At 45.0% G+C, this 17,549-nt stretch overlaps 1 protein-coding gene across 1 annotated transcript in view; it reads left to right on the plus strand.

Annotated features, from left to right (window-relative positions):
* The first annotated feature begins 240 nt into the window (after positions 1–240).
* RGS20 (regulator of G protein signaling 20) overlaps positions 241–17,549 on the plus strand; it is a 38,237-nt gene continuing 20,928 nt past the window's right edge. Inside the window, exon 1 of the mRNA XM_024206185.1 lies at positions 241–318. The gene's annotated coding sequence lies outside the window, so the exon portion shown is untranslated. The remainder of the gene's footprint in view (positions 319–17,549) is intronic.

The following is a 17,549-nucleotide window of genomic DNA, read 5'->3' on the forward strand; positions in this document are numbered from 1 at the left end:
TCTGGCATTCACGGTTCATTTCTCATTTACTTCGGTCTAGTCCCTTCCCCCTTCCTGTCCTGGGCTGTTGCTCTTCCCCACCCATAACAGGAGCACGGGAAGGCCGGCTGGACGCATATCCCGGGCATTCTGGTGGTGGCTGAAGGGGGGGGGGGGGAAATCAAGCCAGTGGAATATACAGTAAAATAAGCATCCTATAAAGGCTCGGGACGCATGCGCATGGCTGGCGAGCCGCCGTCCCTGGGTGAGGAGCCCACTGCTAACGGATGTGATCAAGGCAAAGATTTCCATCTGGCTCCCGGGACTGATGGTGAAATTGTAAGTACTCTCCAGCCCTACAGTGCTGATCCTGGACGGCCCAGCGGCTCGGCACGTGGGGAAGCGCCCGGGGCTTTGCCTTTGCCTGGCTGGGTTTGTAAAGTGTATTTTGGGGCATGAGAATAACAATCGGCTGTTTCCTGGTCTGGGGGACCGAGAGGCGCTTCTGGATGGCACTCGCTGTCCCTAAACCCGGGGGAGGGAGAGTGTTTCTTTGGATTACTCCCCCCCCCATTGTAGTTTGGGGGGTTTCCACGCGTTTCTTCCATTGTGTGCCCTGGGAAGCCTCCTTCGGTTAAAGAGCAGGATCCCTCGCTGCGGCAGATCGTTGCATTGTCCCTGGCAGGCAGGGGGGATCCGGGGGTGTTTACACGCAGAGCACAGGTGCGGCGCTGGCTCAGGTGTGATCTCACGCGGCGACCAGGGCCGGGGGAAGGGGGTTGGCGGCCGGCATGGAAGCAAGGGCTGCCCTGGTTCCAGGGGCTAGACCTAGCGGGCAAGGGGAGCTCGCTTCAGCCTCTGCAGGTGGCGGTGGGTGGCTGCACTGGCCGGGGTGTGAGGGCCAGGGGCCGTGTCCGCCCCCCGCCGGGCTGGCCTGGGGCGCAGAGCCAGTAGCGCCGTGCCCAGGGCGGCGGGCTGCAAATTCGCTGCGGGGAGGCGGGCGGGGGTCACCCGGCCGCTTTCCACAGGCGAGGGGCGCAAGGCGCCTCCTTTGGGCAGCCCTCCCTCGGCGGCGGGGGAGGGAGCCGCTGGGGAGCAGGAGCCCGCTGCACCCCGGAGCCCGCTTGCTGGGAGAGCAGCGGCACCTAGGAAGGCTCCCGCCTAGTGCAGGCGCTGCCCGTCCAGGGGCCGCCTCGGCTGCTCCCAGCGCCGGGAGTGCAGGGAAACTCCCCCCTGGCGCAGCCCGGGAGAGGGGATGGTCCCTCCGGTTGCGGGAGGCGGGGGTGCCCCAGGCGGGACCCAGAGCGCGGCGAAGGGGACTCCGAGAGCGCAGCCGCGGTGCCCATAAGAGGCGCCGGAGCGAGCCCCGCCGGGTGCCTTGGGCCGGGGCCCCACCCGCCCGCAGGGAGGGGCTGCGCCCCCGGCGCGCTCTAGGAGGGAGGCGAGCCCCGCGGCGGGAGCGGTGCGCTGCGCGCTCTGTCTGGCGCTTTGCTCGCCCACCGTTCCGGCGCGGAGCTGGAAGCCGCCGAGCCGGGGCAGCCCCGGGCCGCCTAACGCAGCCTTTGCCTGCCGACGAGCTCCTCTTGGTGCCGAGCGCCAGGCGGCGCCGTTTGGCTCTGCAAAGGAGCCAGGGCAGGAGGCTCCCGGACGATCCACTAAACCCCGTGTCTGTAGCTGAGGTAAGGGGGGCGGGGGTCACCCCCCACGGTGCTGTTTTTCCTTGAGTTTTCTAGGAATGAGGGAACGGGTTGAATTACACCTAGAGAGTCCTACAAAGCCCAGAGCGTCCTTAGCCTCCTCTCTCCAGCAACAGTCCCATGGAGTTCAGTGAAAGTCACTAGGATCTCTGCCCCGGAAGGACAGCAGGACTAGCCCATTACCTACGTGCCCACCCACTGCCCGAGCCCCAGACTAAAGCCGTTCTTACTAGGGATGTCACAAAACAATCTAGTAATAAAGTAAACATTTGTTCCAGGGCGAACAAGTGTTTCCATGTTTCCACCACCACAGACCCTTTAAATGAGGTATACATTCTGTGGGCAAGAAAAAAGACCTTTTCCTGAGATCGGTCATTTCTATGGCATTAAACAGAGGGAACTGGTAATGAAAATTAGACAACTGCAGAAGTTAAATATGATTATCTTTGCACATGCCAGTAGAAATTACAGTAATTTAATATAGAGGTAATTTCATCTATACAATCACTCCATTATTTCATTTTTGTTGTTGCAAAAAATGCATGACAAAAGTGTATGCTAGATGGTCATTTCTACAACTCAAAGACATTTAGGCTACTTGCATATCACTCACTTTTCTGTACCCATTGTATCCACAACACACTACCACTGGCTTTAGGAATCAATAGGGCTAAATGCTGCTAGTGTCAATACACTACATCATTACTATACAGTATGATGGAAGCCAGTACACAGTACAATGCACCACCAATATGTTATGATGGGAGTCAATTTAAAATTAAGAATGAGGGTGTGTTTCTAAACTCAGAATGAAATCCCAACTGAAAAGTATGTTCAAGCCTCCTGGATGGTTTGATGAAAACCATATAGCTATACTACCCTCAAATATTATAACATACTACAGAAATAAGATATGGACAATCTTATTTATCCTTCATTCTACTTACCCATATCAATATCTATGTGCATATTACTACCTGCATTTAAATCATTTGCATGGAAGCACTACTTTTTCCTAAGTGTGTGGTTTCACTTCAGAAATGTTATTTCACACACACATACTCTTGAAGCAAATGGTCTAAATTTTCAGAAATAACTAGTGATTTTGAGTGCCTCTGTTTTTGGCTGCCCAACTTCAAACACATTAAATGGAGTCTAATTTTCAGAGCATGGAATGCTCAGCACATCTGAAAATCAAGCCTCTTTAAGATAGCTCAAGATGGACAGCCAAAAATTGAAACAGCTGAAAAATCACTAGATGCTTCTGAAAATTCATGCCAATCTTTCAGGCACTAAGGAAATTTTATCCTCTGGAAGCAGTGCTTCTGAAAATTATGGCTGTAATATGGTAGTACTAGTGGATAAGCAAAGTCACAGTTATCAAAATACTCTATCCAAGGATTGGTGGACCCTAAATTTCTATTTAGGGGCTGGATTTTGAACTCTTTGAAGAGTTACCAGCAATTTATTTGTATGAAGTCCACAAGCTATCACTTGATTTATTTTCTTATATTATACAAACAGCAATTCTGATCTCACATCAGGTTTACACTGGTAACTTAGTGGACTTCAGTGATGTTACTCCTGTGTTTCACCGGTGCAAGCGAGCTTAGACTCAGGCTTTCTGTGTCCAATGTAGCTATATATATGCAGGGATTTTACAGTATGGTCAGATTCCAGTATGGTACAATCTGAAGTGGATTGCAATGATCGGATCCAATAGGGAATGCTGTGTGAATCAGTATTTAATGCACTACAAGATGAATCACCGTGATGCAAACCAACTTTCAGACCAGTACAGTGTCAGTCAGTGCCTAACACAGTTCAATGAGTCAGATCCAAGCACCTAGTATAATATATGACTCACTGACTAAAACAGCACCATGTGATTCCAATACCCAGTATGAGCTGTCAAAGCTTCTGTGTGAAATGAGTCAGTTCATAGTACAGTAGAATGGGATTTTTTGGAGGCCATTCATAATTAAGCATGATGTGACTGAGCGCTCAGTAGGATATGGTATGATGGAAGTCAGCAGAGTATATCAGGTTGAATAGTAATCTACTGTGTGCAAGAGTTCCATCGTTTGTATAGTAAAGTGGCTTGTAAAATATCAAGCTGAATGAACATTTTTTAGCCAACTGTATTAAAAAAAATTGAGGCAAATGTTTTCATTGGATACGAAAGCCAGAAGTAGTAGAATTGGCAAATTTCTATATTCTCTGTATTTGGGGTTATTGGTTCCTTGATGTTTTACATGTCACTTGGTAGATCCTCAGCTACTGTAAATTGTCAGAGCTCCATTAAAGTCAACTCCAGTTGTCACATGAGATAAGTCAATGGAGCTATGACAATTTATACCAGCTGAGGATCTGCCCTATGGTGTATAATAGGGATCTGACTATGACTGACACTGCTCTGGTATTGTGAAGGGGCATTGAAGTGGGAGTAAATTATGAAATTACTCTAAAGCCCCTTTGCACTGCCAGAACAGTCTAAAGTAACCTTAATGTTAAATGAGAATCAGGCCATAGGTATTTATCACCTACCCTATCCATGGGTATATCTGTGTATGTTATTTTTTCTATATGCACAATATATTTAAGATTCTATCTCCAAAGGCTATCATAATTTCTATTCATTCTAGCTGAACTGGCACATAGATGCCAAGGTTATGTGTGTTAGAATTACATACTTTCACTGAGGTCTCATGCAATGTGTGGGGCATCCTCTCAAAAAAGAAACACTGAGACATGGAGAAAAACCTGGTCTACATAGGATAACATGTTTCTTAGAAAGAATGGCAGGTTTTATGTAGAGGACAGTTTCAGCGAGAGGATTGTTATGAGGCTATCCGGCTGATCGTGCAAGGTGCTGAGTAATGAAAGCATATCACACTCAGACCCTTGCAAGATCAGACCCTAAACTGTAAGTGAAACGAGCTGTGTACAGTTCCCTGTTACTGGGTGGGTGGGTTACAGTTCTAAGTGTTCTCTTTGAAATGTAAAGCAATGCTTTAATCTGTACACATGAACAGAGCTCTTCATAGGGGCTGCTACTCTGAGAATATAAGCCACAGATGAAGGCAACCAACCTAGTTTCTCTCCGTCTATAAATCATTTTATATAATACTTCTGAGTTTCCCCTGAATCCCACATAGGGGGAGACTACTTTCTTTTGTAATCACACTCACTGATCTTCTATTGGTCACTGATCCAATTCTATTCCAACACCCTCTTCGATGCAGCATCCTAGGTGGCTGCTAAGATCACCTATACAGAAAGCTGATCTTCTTTTCTTCCATTCCCACCACCTCAAGGCACCTAATTTTCACTGCCGTGCGCCATAATTCGTTGTACAAGAACAGAAGTCCCAAGTTTTTCCCAACTCTAGTTCATCAAAGTGACTCAAGGTGTGTGTGTTTATTAACATAAATGATAACTACTCTCCATTTAAAACATTGCCCTTTTTGATGCAGAAAGCTTATTTGTCACATTAATCAATGGAGAGGAAGTGGAGTCAATGTCAAGCTTTCTAAGGGCCCAGTCCTGCTCCCATTCTGATCAATTACAATCTTACACTGACTTCAGTGAGAATATGTTCCAGCCTTAAACACTACCACATTGCAAGTATATAAAACAAGGCTTTTGAAAGCAAGATTTACCTTGAACCTACACCCACTCATAACTTTCTTGTGACAATGGTAAAGAATCACAGAATCACTTTCTTCTAACTTATTGATGGGTACCATAGAAAAGACTATGAATAAAAATAGTGAATGACAAAGAGATTTACATAATATTCATAGTGGGCCTGATCCAAAGCCCACTGAAGTCAATGGGAGGTTTTTCATTGTCTTGATAGGCTTTGGATCAGGCCCAGTATAATGATTGAAAAGTGATTGTACTGTGATTATGGAAATCTATGCACTCTGATTGGCTGTCAGCCATTATTAGACACACAGAATGCAGAGAAGTCACATACTGTATAATTATTATAAAACAATCATACAATAATGCAAATCAGATCCCCAGAACCAATCAGAGTTCAAGGAACTGCATAATTAGGGAAGGAGCGGGGGAGGAATATTGTACTTATGCTTCAGTAACTGTACATCTTTGCATTATGGCTAGCTGAGAAAATTCCATTTTGTTGCAATATGAAACAAGGAAAGGATTATGTAATATAAAAGCCTCAATCATTTTTTTTCAGTGCAATTTTGATTTTAAAAATCTGACCTCTGACTATTTATAGTGCATGTATTCCTCCTTTGGGTGGTGTAGGGAGCTCACATTCCTGCTACAGAGATTAGTAAATACTATACATGTAATAACTCTCTCAACCAAACATCATTTAAGCAGCTTTTAACCAAAGATACAACTTTCATCCCTGATCTTTGTACTCATTTATGTCCAAAAGGTTAAACATAGAAATGCCACATAATCTGAGTGTCATACAGGCATGCATTGGGGTGGAGAGAGGTTCATATCCAATATCTCAGCATTAGTGCTAGGGCATACATTTAAGCTTTCCATTATTTTCAGATATGTATTTGGCTCATTCTAATCCTTGACTGATTTTTAGTAGCAATGAGCAGCCAGCAGTTGATTATTGTTAGTTGCATTTATACATGTTACACACACTACCTATCTTGATAGGAAACACGGATATATCGGATGATGTTTCTTTATACAGTAGACGCTTGTTTGCAGAACACCTTGTAAGAGCAACCATCACATATAAGCAACATTTCCTTTGGGAACACCTTCCCTACTGTGCATTGTCCACTTGATAACAACAACATAACCATCACTTAAGCGCAACATTTGTGGCACTGTGACATCACATCCAGGGGTGGAGATTGGGGAGGGGGCATGTAGGGGCATTGCCCCACCAAACTACATCTTTCCACTCCGCACCTGACCCCGGCCCTTCAGCGCAGCTCCAGGGCACACTGCCCCATCCACTTGCCCTGCCTGATGGAGCCTGGGTGGAGAGCATGTGTTGGGGGGAGAGTCTAGAAGAGAGGGATTTTTGGGGAGGGGGAAGCTGGTGTCGGGGGAGCAGCAAAGGCGCAGGTGCAAGGTCTCCTCCTCCCTTCCTCAGCATCTGGCTTTCAGGCAGCAGAGGGGGGGTTTGCTATTTTGCAATACAGAGTATTGGGGACCCCCCTCCATGCACTGAGCTATCCCATCTGTCTTGGTAGCCGGTGGTGGGGTGTGGGTGTGCTGTTTTGCTGTGGGGGGATGGGGAACCCCCCTCTCCAGGGCACTGACCTGTCTCCTTCCCCCCTCCTGTCTCCGCTGTCCATGTTAGGAGCCACTCTCGCTCCATTGCAGACTGCGCATGGTGTCCTCCCCAGCCAGCCATCCCTCACCAAGGTGGAGCATGAAGCTGCCAGCAGGAACATCCTCAGCCTGTCCCCAGCAGCTGGGCTTGCTCAGCCGTTTTGCTGACTGGGGGGGCTCCCCTGCCCCACTCCCCCCAGACTTGGGGTTCCCACACCCCTCAACTCCCCCCCCAACATGGCTGCCCCACACCTTCCAAAACACCATTAGCTTTTCATATGCCTTTGGTCAGATGACACTTCCCATAACAGCAACAGCCGCTTAGGAGCAACATAACAAAAGGGCACCAATATGTTGCTACTAACGAGCATCTGTTGTATCTGGTTCATTGCTTTTTGGGGACATTTTTTCATAATTGAGTAGGCCTTTTTTAAAAATCGGTGCTTGGGAAAGTGCCAGATTAACAGGACTGGAAACTAAAATCTTCCACTTTTCTACAAAGCAAGCACACTATCCCCAAGATTTTCAAAAATAGCTAGATTCCAAAATCATTATTTAGGCACCAAAAGCATGTTCTCAAGCCAATTGAAATCAATTGAAGTCTTTCCATGGGCTTTGGTTCAGATCCAAAGTGGCCTGATTTTTCAACAGTACTGAGCATCCAGAAAGGGAAGCATTAGGAATTGGTGCCATACACTTCAGCAAATCCAGCCATTTACTTCCTTGCCTAAATATGGATTTTAGGAGCCTAACATTGGGCTCTTGCTTTTGAAAATCTTGGTCCATGGCATTGGAAGCACAAACTTTTCCATTCTGCCAGTCAATCTACCTCAGCCCCAACCTGAGCTCTGACCTCTCAGGGCTAAGACTGGCTAATTAGAGGTTAGGGTTTGTGATGTGGACACTTCTCTATCAGAATGAACTGGATTACCAAATTCATTTCCCATTGGCTATCGAACAGCCGTCACATAGTAAAAATTTTTGGTCATGCCTAACCTATATTGGATTTGAACTAGAAAGCTAGAAGGTAAATGGATAATGAGCCCATTATCAATTGCCTGAGTGATCCAATCCCTCCAAGCAAACATAACATGCTGGATTAAATGATAACTATTTTGATTGTTTATATTGGTAAAATTGAATATAGATATTTGTTTTGTTATTGAGCTTAGAAATCAAGATGTTTAGAGTATTTGCCTTGACATTTCAAAGCTGATTGTTTGGATGAAGAACAGCTGGCTGAAGATGAACCCAAGAAAGACAAAGGTGATGCTGGTGGGCAGAGGAAAGCATTTTGAAGAGTTTGCAGCCATGATGCAGTCTCCTTTGCAGAAAGGTATATCTCCACAATTGGTCAATTTGGTCCATTGTTTAGGAATACTATTGGATTTCTTGCTGATGCTAAGCTTTCACGTGGCATCATCAGTGAGTAGGGCTTTCTATCCTCTTCAGCGGTCCAGGAGCCTTTGTCCCATCCTGGCGGATGATGATCTGGTCCCACACCTTTGTCACTTCTCAGCTGGACTACAGCAATGTGATATATCTGGGCAGGAAGCCTTAAGCATTTAGGAAACTCCAGCTAGTACAAAATACCACAGCACATCTTCTTAACAGCACATGCTACCACAAGCACTCCAGGCCTGTCCTCCATTCTCTACACCGGTTTCCCAGAAAGTGTCAAATCAAGTTCAAGGTCTTGGTCCTTATCCTCAAGACATTCCATGAACTGGGCCCAGGATACCTCAAAGACTGCCGAAAACTCCAGGATGAAGACTGTGGTTGACATCTTACACTGTGGCAGAGGAGTAAGGATAACTCTCTGCAGTAAGGATAAAGCTCATCTGTGTAGGAGACAAGGCTTTCTTGGGAGGTGGGGGGACAGTTCGAGACTGTGGAATGAACTCCCCAAGGAACTAAGGACCACCCCAAACCTCATCACCTTCCGCTCCAATGCAAGGCACATTTCTTTGACCTTGCCTTCTCTACCATAAATACATAGCAACATGTATATTTAGGGGAAAAAACACCACTTCCAAAACAAGACACTCCACTGCACACACTTCTTCCCCTGGGGAGGGGATGAGAGAGCAAACAACATGTGACAGTTGTTAGTCACATCTCTTAATGCACTGCTGGAAGGCACTCAGACATTATGGTGATGAGCATGGCATGAGAACCTATATGAAATAGACTAGTTTTCCCTTTTTCTTTTCAGATTTATTTTGTTGGGTTGTATCTATTTGAAGAGAAAACCTACTTTGTCAAACAGTAACCAATGCCCTCAGAGAGCTGCTGAGTTTCCTGTTGCCCTTAAACTGCAGAGTGAGAAGATCTATTCTTTTCAGGTTACTTTACTTTCTTTCAAAGAAAGTCTTACAGGTCTTATTGTGACGTTGTGCAGTCTATATGGTTTTATAAAAACATGATAATAAGTGAATATAATGTAACTGGGATAGTTTTATAAAAATTTGATAAGTGACTATAATGCAAATGGGATATGCTTCGTGCAAAAGGTCTCTTGTAAGGTATCATTACAAAGCTTATAATCTACCGAGTATGATCATCTGATTTGTATAAATGTACCACTCTTGTATCTAAAACTAGAAATATAAAACATAACTCTGAGGGCCTATTGTAATTATGTAAAGTGTGGGCCATTAATGATGGTTTGGAATCTTGATGACTCCCATTAACAAGGACCATTGTCTGCAGATGGCTGTGTTTACCTGTGAGTCTTCCTGTATATGTGTGTGCTGGCAAGTGAGTAATGAAGTCTTGCAGTGACATGTGATCATGTCAACTGAACTGGAATCCATCTTTAACCTGGTGCTTTTCCAGTGAGGGGGGGTGAAAACCCAGAGGGACAAAGAGTTCCCGCCTTATGCAAAAGATATATAAAGGGGTGGAAGAGAACAGGGAGAGGAAGGAGCCATCATGGAGAAGCCCCTAGCTAACACCTAAGCTGGAACAAGAGCTGTACCAGGGGAAAGAATTGTGCCCAGACCTGGAAGGTGTCCAGTCTGAGAAAAACTTACTGAAGCATCTCTGAGGGTGAGATTATCTGTATTTAGTTTGATTAGGCAGAGATTTGCGCATTTTATTTTATTTTGCTTGTGACTTACTTTGTTCTGTCTGTTACTACTTGGAACCACTTAAATCCTACTGTCTGTATTTAATAAAATCACTTTTTATTTAGTAATTTACTCAGAGTATGTATTAATACCTGGGGGAGCAAACAGCTGTGCATATCTCTCTATCTGTGTTATAGAGGGCGAACAACTTATGAGTTTGCCCTGCATAAGCTTTATGCAGGGTAAAACGGATTTATCTGGGTTTAGACCGCATTGGGAGTTGGGCATCTGAGTGCTAAAGACAAGCACACTTCTGTGAGCTGTTTTTGGGTAAACTTGTAGCTTTGGGACAAGTAATTCAGATCCTGGGTCTGTGTTGAAGTGGACTGGAGTGTCTAATTCAGCAAGACGGGGTGCTGGAGTCCTGAGCTGGCAGGGAAAACAGAAGCAGGGGTAGTCTTGGCACATCGGGTGGCAGCTCCCAAGGGGGTTTCTGTGATCCAACCCGTCACACTTATTACCTTGAAACTCATTTTGAGGAATATTCCATACTGATTGTGTAGTAATCATCCTTCCATCCTCAAAAGAAAAGTGTTAATATAGCGTTTGGTTGTTTTCCATGTTTTTTAGAAGTGGGCCCAGATTCACAGGCACTCTCTAGCAGTTCTGCATTGCTTTATTGATGCAAAGCAACTGTAAAGCCAGTTTAACTGGCCAGTTAATATGGGTTTACAGCTGTTTGGTGTTGCAGGAGTATCACAAAGCAGTAATGGTGTACCAGTAAATCTGGCCCATTGTGTTCAATGTCACTGTGAAGAGAGTGCTGCTGTTTTGTTGCATTTCATTCTGTAATTTACTAGCACAGAACATCATTCTGTTATTTGCAGTATTCCCCAAAGGGATTATATGCAAGGAAAGATTTGGTGGATTCCAGGAATAGTTCTGTAGGGCTTGTTTACATTTTACCCTGTAGGTCTTACACAATACTCCCATTGACTTTGTGACATCTTCCCTGTCATCTGTCCATCCTCACCAAATCTGTTCACTTTAAAACATGAACAAACTCTGGAGTGAGGAATATTGCCCCACAGATCCAAGTGCAGGGTATGGATGGCCCCCTCTCCTATGGAAGGAAGTTGCATCCATCTTTGCTACACCATTCCCTCCTTCTTTCAGAATTTTCTGACAGCTCTCCACTGGTTTGGAGATCTGTGGGGGAGAATAGGGCAGGGACTAGGCAGAATGGGAACAGGGGAGTGAGGCAATATCGCCACATTAACTCTGTGGAGATTACCTGAGGAAAATTATAGAAATTGGGATTCTATTACTTTTCCCACAGAACCTCCTTTGAGATGACTGTGTCCAGATAACAAGGAAAATGTTCAGACAAAATAAGGGAATTTTATAAAACAGCTAAATGAATTTCAAAGAAAGAGTCCAAGTCTGTGGATCACAAGAGGCAATAAGACAAGAAAGAATCCATAATTCCTCAGTTTAACAACTTTTTGTATTAAGTCTGGCCTATGAGAGAGATTCACTTTTATTTGCAGCGTTAACACAGGCATTGGGTCAGATCCTTAGGAGGTGTAAATCCCCATAGCGTCACTGACTTTCAGTGAAGCTACATTGCTTGCCACCAGCTGAAGATTTGGCCCACAAGCAAGTGTAATCATTGTTAATATTTCATGTATGAAACATAGGGTGGGTTTTTCTCTAATCACGCAGGATACAAATATTCATGAAGAAAAACACCTTTTTTCTTGTTGATGGACACGTTGTACTTCATCGGTCAGAAAAACAAAAAAAAAAGACAACATTGCTATTAACCAGGACTAGATCCATGTAAAAGCAGTATTAATATATAATAAGTAGCATCAGGTGTAAGCCTTGTAGATGAACATCTCACCTTTTAGCTCTAACAAGTGTCTGATTCTCAAATGAATGATTATTCTTGGTGTGTTTATGTCACAGAAAGCTGTATTTACTGATTGCTATTTTCAGAGCGTGCACCTGGGAAGAAGTAGCCAGAATATTTTAGCTGAGGGAGTCACATTTGCACTGATATTTAAGGAAGCATGAATGTGGTTTATTCATCTGCTCACTTCATTGTATGACTTTTGTGTGAGCAAGAATCCAGCAAGTGTTGATTACTGATTCTTTCCAATTTCAATAGAAAACTGACTAAGAAATGCAGTCTTCTGTCAGGTTATGTGTGATCCATCCTTTGACAGCACCAGGTGCATAAGGATGTATGTGAATGTTATTTTCTCAGGAACGTGCCCTATGTATCCAAGCTGTAGCATTTAAGAAGCCCTCCACCATCCTTACATTCTCTCTCTCTCATGTCCCAAAGCTCAAGGCCATTCCTGCTTAAAAATGAGGAAGTCTTCAAAGTTTCCAAATGGACTGTTCAGCAGTGCAACTCCATTACTGACCCCCCTGCACTCAGAGGGCTGAGCACTTGCCTGTAGCACCTCAATTCCAGCTGGTTCAATGAATCAGAGATCATAACTCAAACCTGGATCTGCCACGTAACGCAGATTATAGCAACCAGGCTGGCTAGGCTGTGGGGGCCAAATTTAAGCCATCATTTGTGCAGATGTATGAAGAGAGGCAGCCAGGAGGGGAGCAAGATTTGTGCCTGGCTCCCTCTCTCCCCCTTTTGCCACCTGTGGAATCTACACATTCTCCGTAGCCAGAGTGCTGGAGAGGTCATGCTGAGCTGAGCTGGGCTGGAGGGGAGCAGTATTATTGCATGTTAATGATCCTTGCCTTGTTGGGATTCGTCATCTCTGCAGTAGCAGTAATAGCCACAGGAGACTTACGCAAAGGTTGTGTGCCCACTTTTGAATACAGGCCCTGTCAACACTAATGAACACTAGCTGCACAGGTATCACTTAGGGGGTTGAACTTTGTCCATGACCTTTCATTTAGTTGTAGTTCAGGATCTTAATAATACAATTGATTTCCATGCTTGTTGCTCAATGGAAGGCACTTTGATCATTCTGTTCCATGGAAGGCACTTATACCATTTGTTTTACTGGTACTGTTCATACATTATCTAACAGCAAAAACCTGGCATGAGGTTGTGAGGTATTTTTATTAGGATTTGTTTTGGATAGTCAGCGCTGGATTAAGGCAGGGGCTTTAGGGGCTGCATCCCAGGACCCCGGCTCAAGGGGGGCCCTGCAAAAATAAATCACAGGCAGCGATCTCCATCTCTGGGCCACTAAAAGTCCCGCGGCGCAGCAGGGCGCTCAGACAGACTGCCTGCACGCCATGGCCCCACGCTGCTCCCGGAAGTGGCCGGCTGCTAGCATGTCTCTGCGGCCCCTGGCTGGGGGGGAGGCAGCTCTGTGCGCTGTCTCCGCCCCCAGGACCATCCCCACAGCTCCCATTGGCCGGTTCCCAGCCAATGGGAGCTACGGGGGTATCGCTTGTGGGCATGGGCAGCACATGGAGACACGCTGTCCCCCTCCCCCCAGGGGGCATGCAGAGACATGCCAGCAGCAGGCCACAGATGCTTCTGGGAGCAGCTTGGGGCCATGGCATGCAGGCAGCCTGCCTGAGCGCCCTGCTGTGCTGCGGGTTGAGAGCCGCCTGCGGTAAGCGCCTCCCAGCCGGAGCCTGTACCTCATACCCCCTCCTCCACTCCAACCCGCTGCCCCAGATCAGAATCCTCCTCCTGCACCCAAACTCCCTCCCAGACCCTGCACCCACTTCTGTACCCCAACCCCCTCCTGAACCAAACTCCCTCCCAGGAAAAAGACTTGTCTACAGGGGCCTCACAAAATGTAATAGCTCTGGGCCCACAGGAGAGTTACTCCGGCCCTGGGGATAGTGGGAAGGGAATAAACCAAGGCAAATGAAATTTAATATCATTACTGAGAGCTACACATTTAGACCCATATACAACAAGGCTCTTAAGCATATGTTTAAATTTAAGACCATGAGTGGGATTATTCACATTCTTCAACTTCAGCATGTGCTTGAGCACTTTGCTGGATCAGGCCATAGGGCTAAAAACAGTTTATGCTCAGTTTCACTGAGCATAAAAACAAGAGCTGGTCAAACAAAGTTTTCCAATCCAGTGATAATTGAGTGCTACAGCAATGTCTATGGTAAATCCAAATCTGCTGTGTACAGAAGGGGCTGTTTGCTGAATGTTTGTATGGGACTGTGATGTTTGAAAGTGGTGCTGGATTGACACACTTTGAAGGCTGAAGTTCATTTGAGCTACAGCACAAGCACTGCATTGGTGGCAGGAGCAGCAGCATGTTCTCCATTGTCTTCAGGGAGAAGGGTTCTAATTTCAAGGCCATTCTGGCTTTAGCATCTCTCCTAATTTGCACCCTTGTCAGCAAGCCTATCAACAAACCTAATGTCAGTTTCTGTGATGTGCTCTCCCCCTAACCAGTAAATGAATGGAGGCCAACTCATTTCATATAGATCACTTACTGATCAATGGATTGCACTCAGTATCTAGTTTTGGTCACTCACCTGATCTGAATTTGAACAGGTGATCTTCAGGTGACAGGCTCCAAAGCCTATAGCTAAGAGACCAAATGCTGAGACGCCTTCTATAGCAAGTGATAGTTTGTGTGAGTTTCCAAACCTCCACTGCACACTGCAAAACAGAGCTCTCGCTTGGAGTGCTACAATATGAAGGGAGTAACGAGCAATTTGGAGACAGGGATAGGGATATATCCAGCGTGTCTATGTAGAGTGCTAGTCCATAAGTCCCAGACCCTGTGAAGGAAGGGAGAGAGGGGGCACCCCTACTCCTCCTGATCGCCCACAAGAGCAGTTGTATCTGAGATGAGCCCAGGTTACTTCACTACTGGAAGTCAGGAGTGAGAATTCAGTCTCTCTACTCTGCACTTCTTATGCACATGGTAATTTTCCTTGGCATATAATCCATTCACTTGGTTTGTATGCTGATCACCAGGGTTTAACTCTTTACACCTCTAGCAAACAAATGTGTGCTTTCCCTCTGAGAGCTATAAAGTTTTCAAAGTCCATCAAGCGTCACAAGCTCTTAACAATCTTGGTCATGGTGCTGAATTTTCATAGACTTTCATTTTAAAACATTTTTAGCTTTGCTGTAAACACTTTTACACAGAGAAAATTGGCATTTCCACAGTGCTGCAGGGGCAAGAAAGACATTGGGCAGACTCTTGAAACTGTTATGGGTGTAGAGGTGATGTTTCCTGCTGCTTTCCCCGCTTAGGTGTTACAGTTGTGTATGAAATTCTCAGGGTAGAGTCACACACTGCTATATTGGAAACACTTTCTGAACAATGCAAAACACTATGAATTCTCTTTTCCACAGCATTCCCCTTTCATCTCTAGATTATTTTAGATCATTTTGAAGTTGCATATGTTGCTACTTGTATGTATTGTCAATTTTTCATAAACTATTCAAAGACAATTTCCACAAAATGCAATTTCTAATTTTTCATTGTTCAGAAGATCTGAGGTTGGAAAATAAGTATTAGTGGCAAAGTTTCCATTGACTTCAATGACAGCAGAATTGGGCCCATCGCCCAAACTATTCCCCCCCCCGAATACCCTTGTGGAAAAAGAACCTTACAAAATACCAGCCATTGATTCTGTGTACTGTAGCAACAGGATCACAAATGAATAATTCCTCCTGATTAATATCTACTGCTAGTCTCATCACTGATTAAAAGATCATATACAGTAGCTTATCTGCTGATAAGCTTAAACCGTTTCACACCAACTGCATAATTCAGTCAACATTATCTCACTCATACCCTAATTAGCAGCTGCAGCATTACACACAAATATAACAAAACTGCATGATTTAACAGCAGGAAACACAAACTTTCCATATTGTCTAGACCATCTCAGTTTACTGAAGTTAAAATATGAACTGGTTCAAAGTGGTAGATGTGTAACTTGTAATCGGAACATATAATGAAAATGTATCCAAAAACGAAGAATATAGACATTAATTCTAGACAGTGTTCAAAAATCTTCCTCCAGCCAGGCATTCTGTCCAGGCATTCTATCATAGAAACTGTTTTTATAGGCCTGGGTCAAATCACCCATTCTGTTGGTGAAGCCAACAGAGTGGGGTTATGGGGAGGGAAACACTGAAATTCTCTGTGCTGAGGCACTCCCAGATTGTTTAATTGTTCCTCTGTGGGTAGCTGTGGCTGTAGCTGTGGGTCCCCAGAGCCTATGGGTTCTGCATGGATCTTAAGGGATCTAATGACAGATTTCAGAGTAGCAGCCGTGTTAGTCTGTATCCGCAAAAAGAACAGGAGTACTTGTGGCACTTAGAGACTAACAAATTTATTAGAGCATAAGCTTTCGTGGGCTACAACCCACTTCTTCGGATGCATATTGAGTGAAACATATCGAGGAGATATATATACACACATACAGAGAGCATGAACAGGTGGGAGTTGTCTTACCAACTCTGAGAGGCCAATTAAGTAAGAGAAAAAAAACTTTTGAAGTGATAATCAAGGTAGCCAAGTACAGACAGTTTGATAAGAAGCAAGTGTGAGAATACTTACAAGGGGAGATAGATTCAATGTTTGTAATGGCTCAGCCATTCCCAATCCCTATTTAGCCCTGAGTTGATTGTGTCTAGTTTGCATATCAATTCCAGCTCAGCAGTCTCTCGTTGGAGTCTGTTTTTGAAGTTTTTCTGTTTTAAGATAGCCACCCGCAGGTCTGTCATAGAATGGCCAGACAGGTTAAAGTGTTCTCCCACTGGTTTTTGAGTATTATGATTCCTGATGTCAGATTTGTGTCCATTAATTCTTTTGCGTAGAGACTGTCCGGTTTGGCCAATGTACATGGCAGAGGGGCATTGCTGGCACATGATGGCATATATCACATTGGTAGATGTGCAGGTGAACGAGCCCCTGATGGTATGGCTGATGTGATTAGGCCCTATGATGGTGTCACTTGAATAGATATGTGGACAGAGTTGGCATCGGGCTTTGTTACAAGGATAGGTTCCTGGGTCAGTGTTTTTGTTCAGTGATGTGTGGTTGCTGGTGAGTATTTGCTTTAGGTTGGGGGGTTGTCTGTAAGCGAGGACAGGTCTGTCTCCCAAGATCTGTGAGAGTAAAGGATCATCTTTCAGGATAGGTTGTAGATCTCTGATGATGCGCTGGAGAGGTTTTAGTTGGGGGCTGAAGGTGACAGCTAGTGGTGTTCTGTTATTTTCTTTGTTGGCCCTGTCTTGTAGGAGGTGACTTCTGGGTACTCGTCTGGCTCTGTCAATCTGTTTTTTCACTTCAGCAGGTGGGTATTGTAGTTTTAAGAATGCTTGATAGAGATCTTGTAGGTGCTTGTCTCTATCTGAGGGATTGGAGCAAATGCGGTTATATCTTAGAGCTTGGCTGTAGACAATGGATCGTGTGGTGTGTCCTGGATGGAAGCTGGAGGCATGTAGGTAAGTGTAGCGGTCAGTAGGTTTCCGGTACAGGGTGGTATTTATGTGACCATCGCTTATTAGCACAGTAGTGTCCAG

The sequence above is a fragment of the Terrapene carolina genome, unplaced genomic scaffold (assembly GCF_002925995.2).
Source record: "Terrapene carolina triunguis isolate 2854851 unplaced genomic scaffold, T_m_triunguis-2.0 Scaffold58, whole genome shotgun sequence".
NCBI classification, from domain to species: Eukaryota; Metazoa; Chordata; order Testudines; family Emydidae; genus Terrapene; species Terrapene triunguis.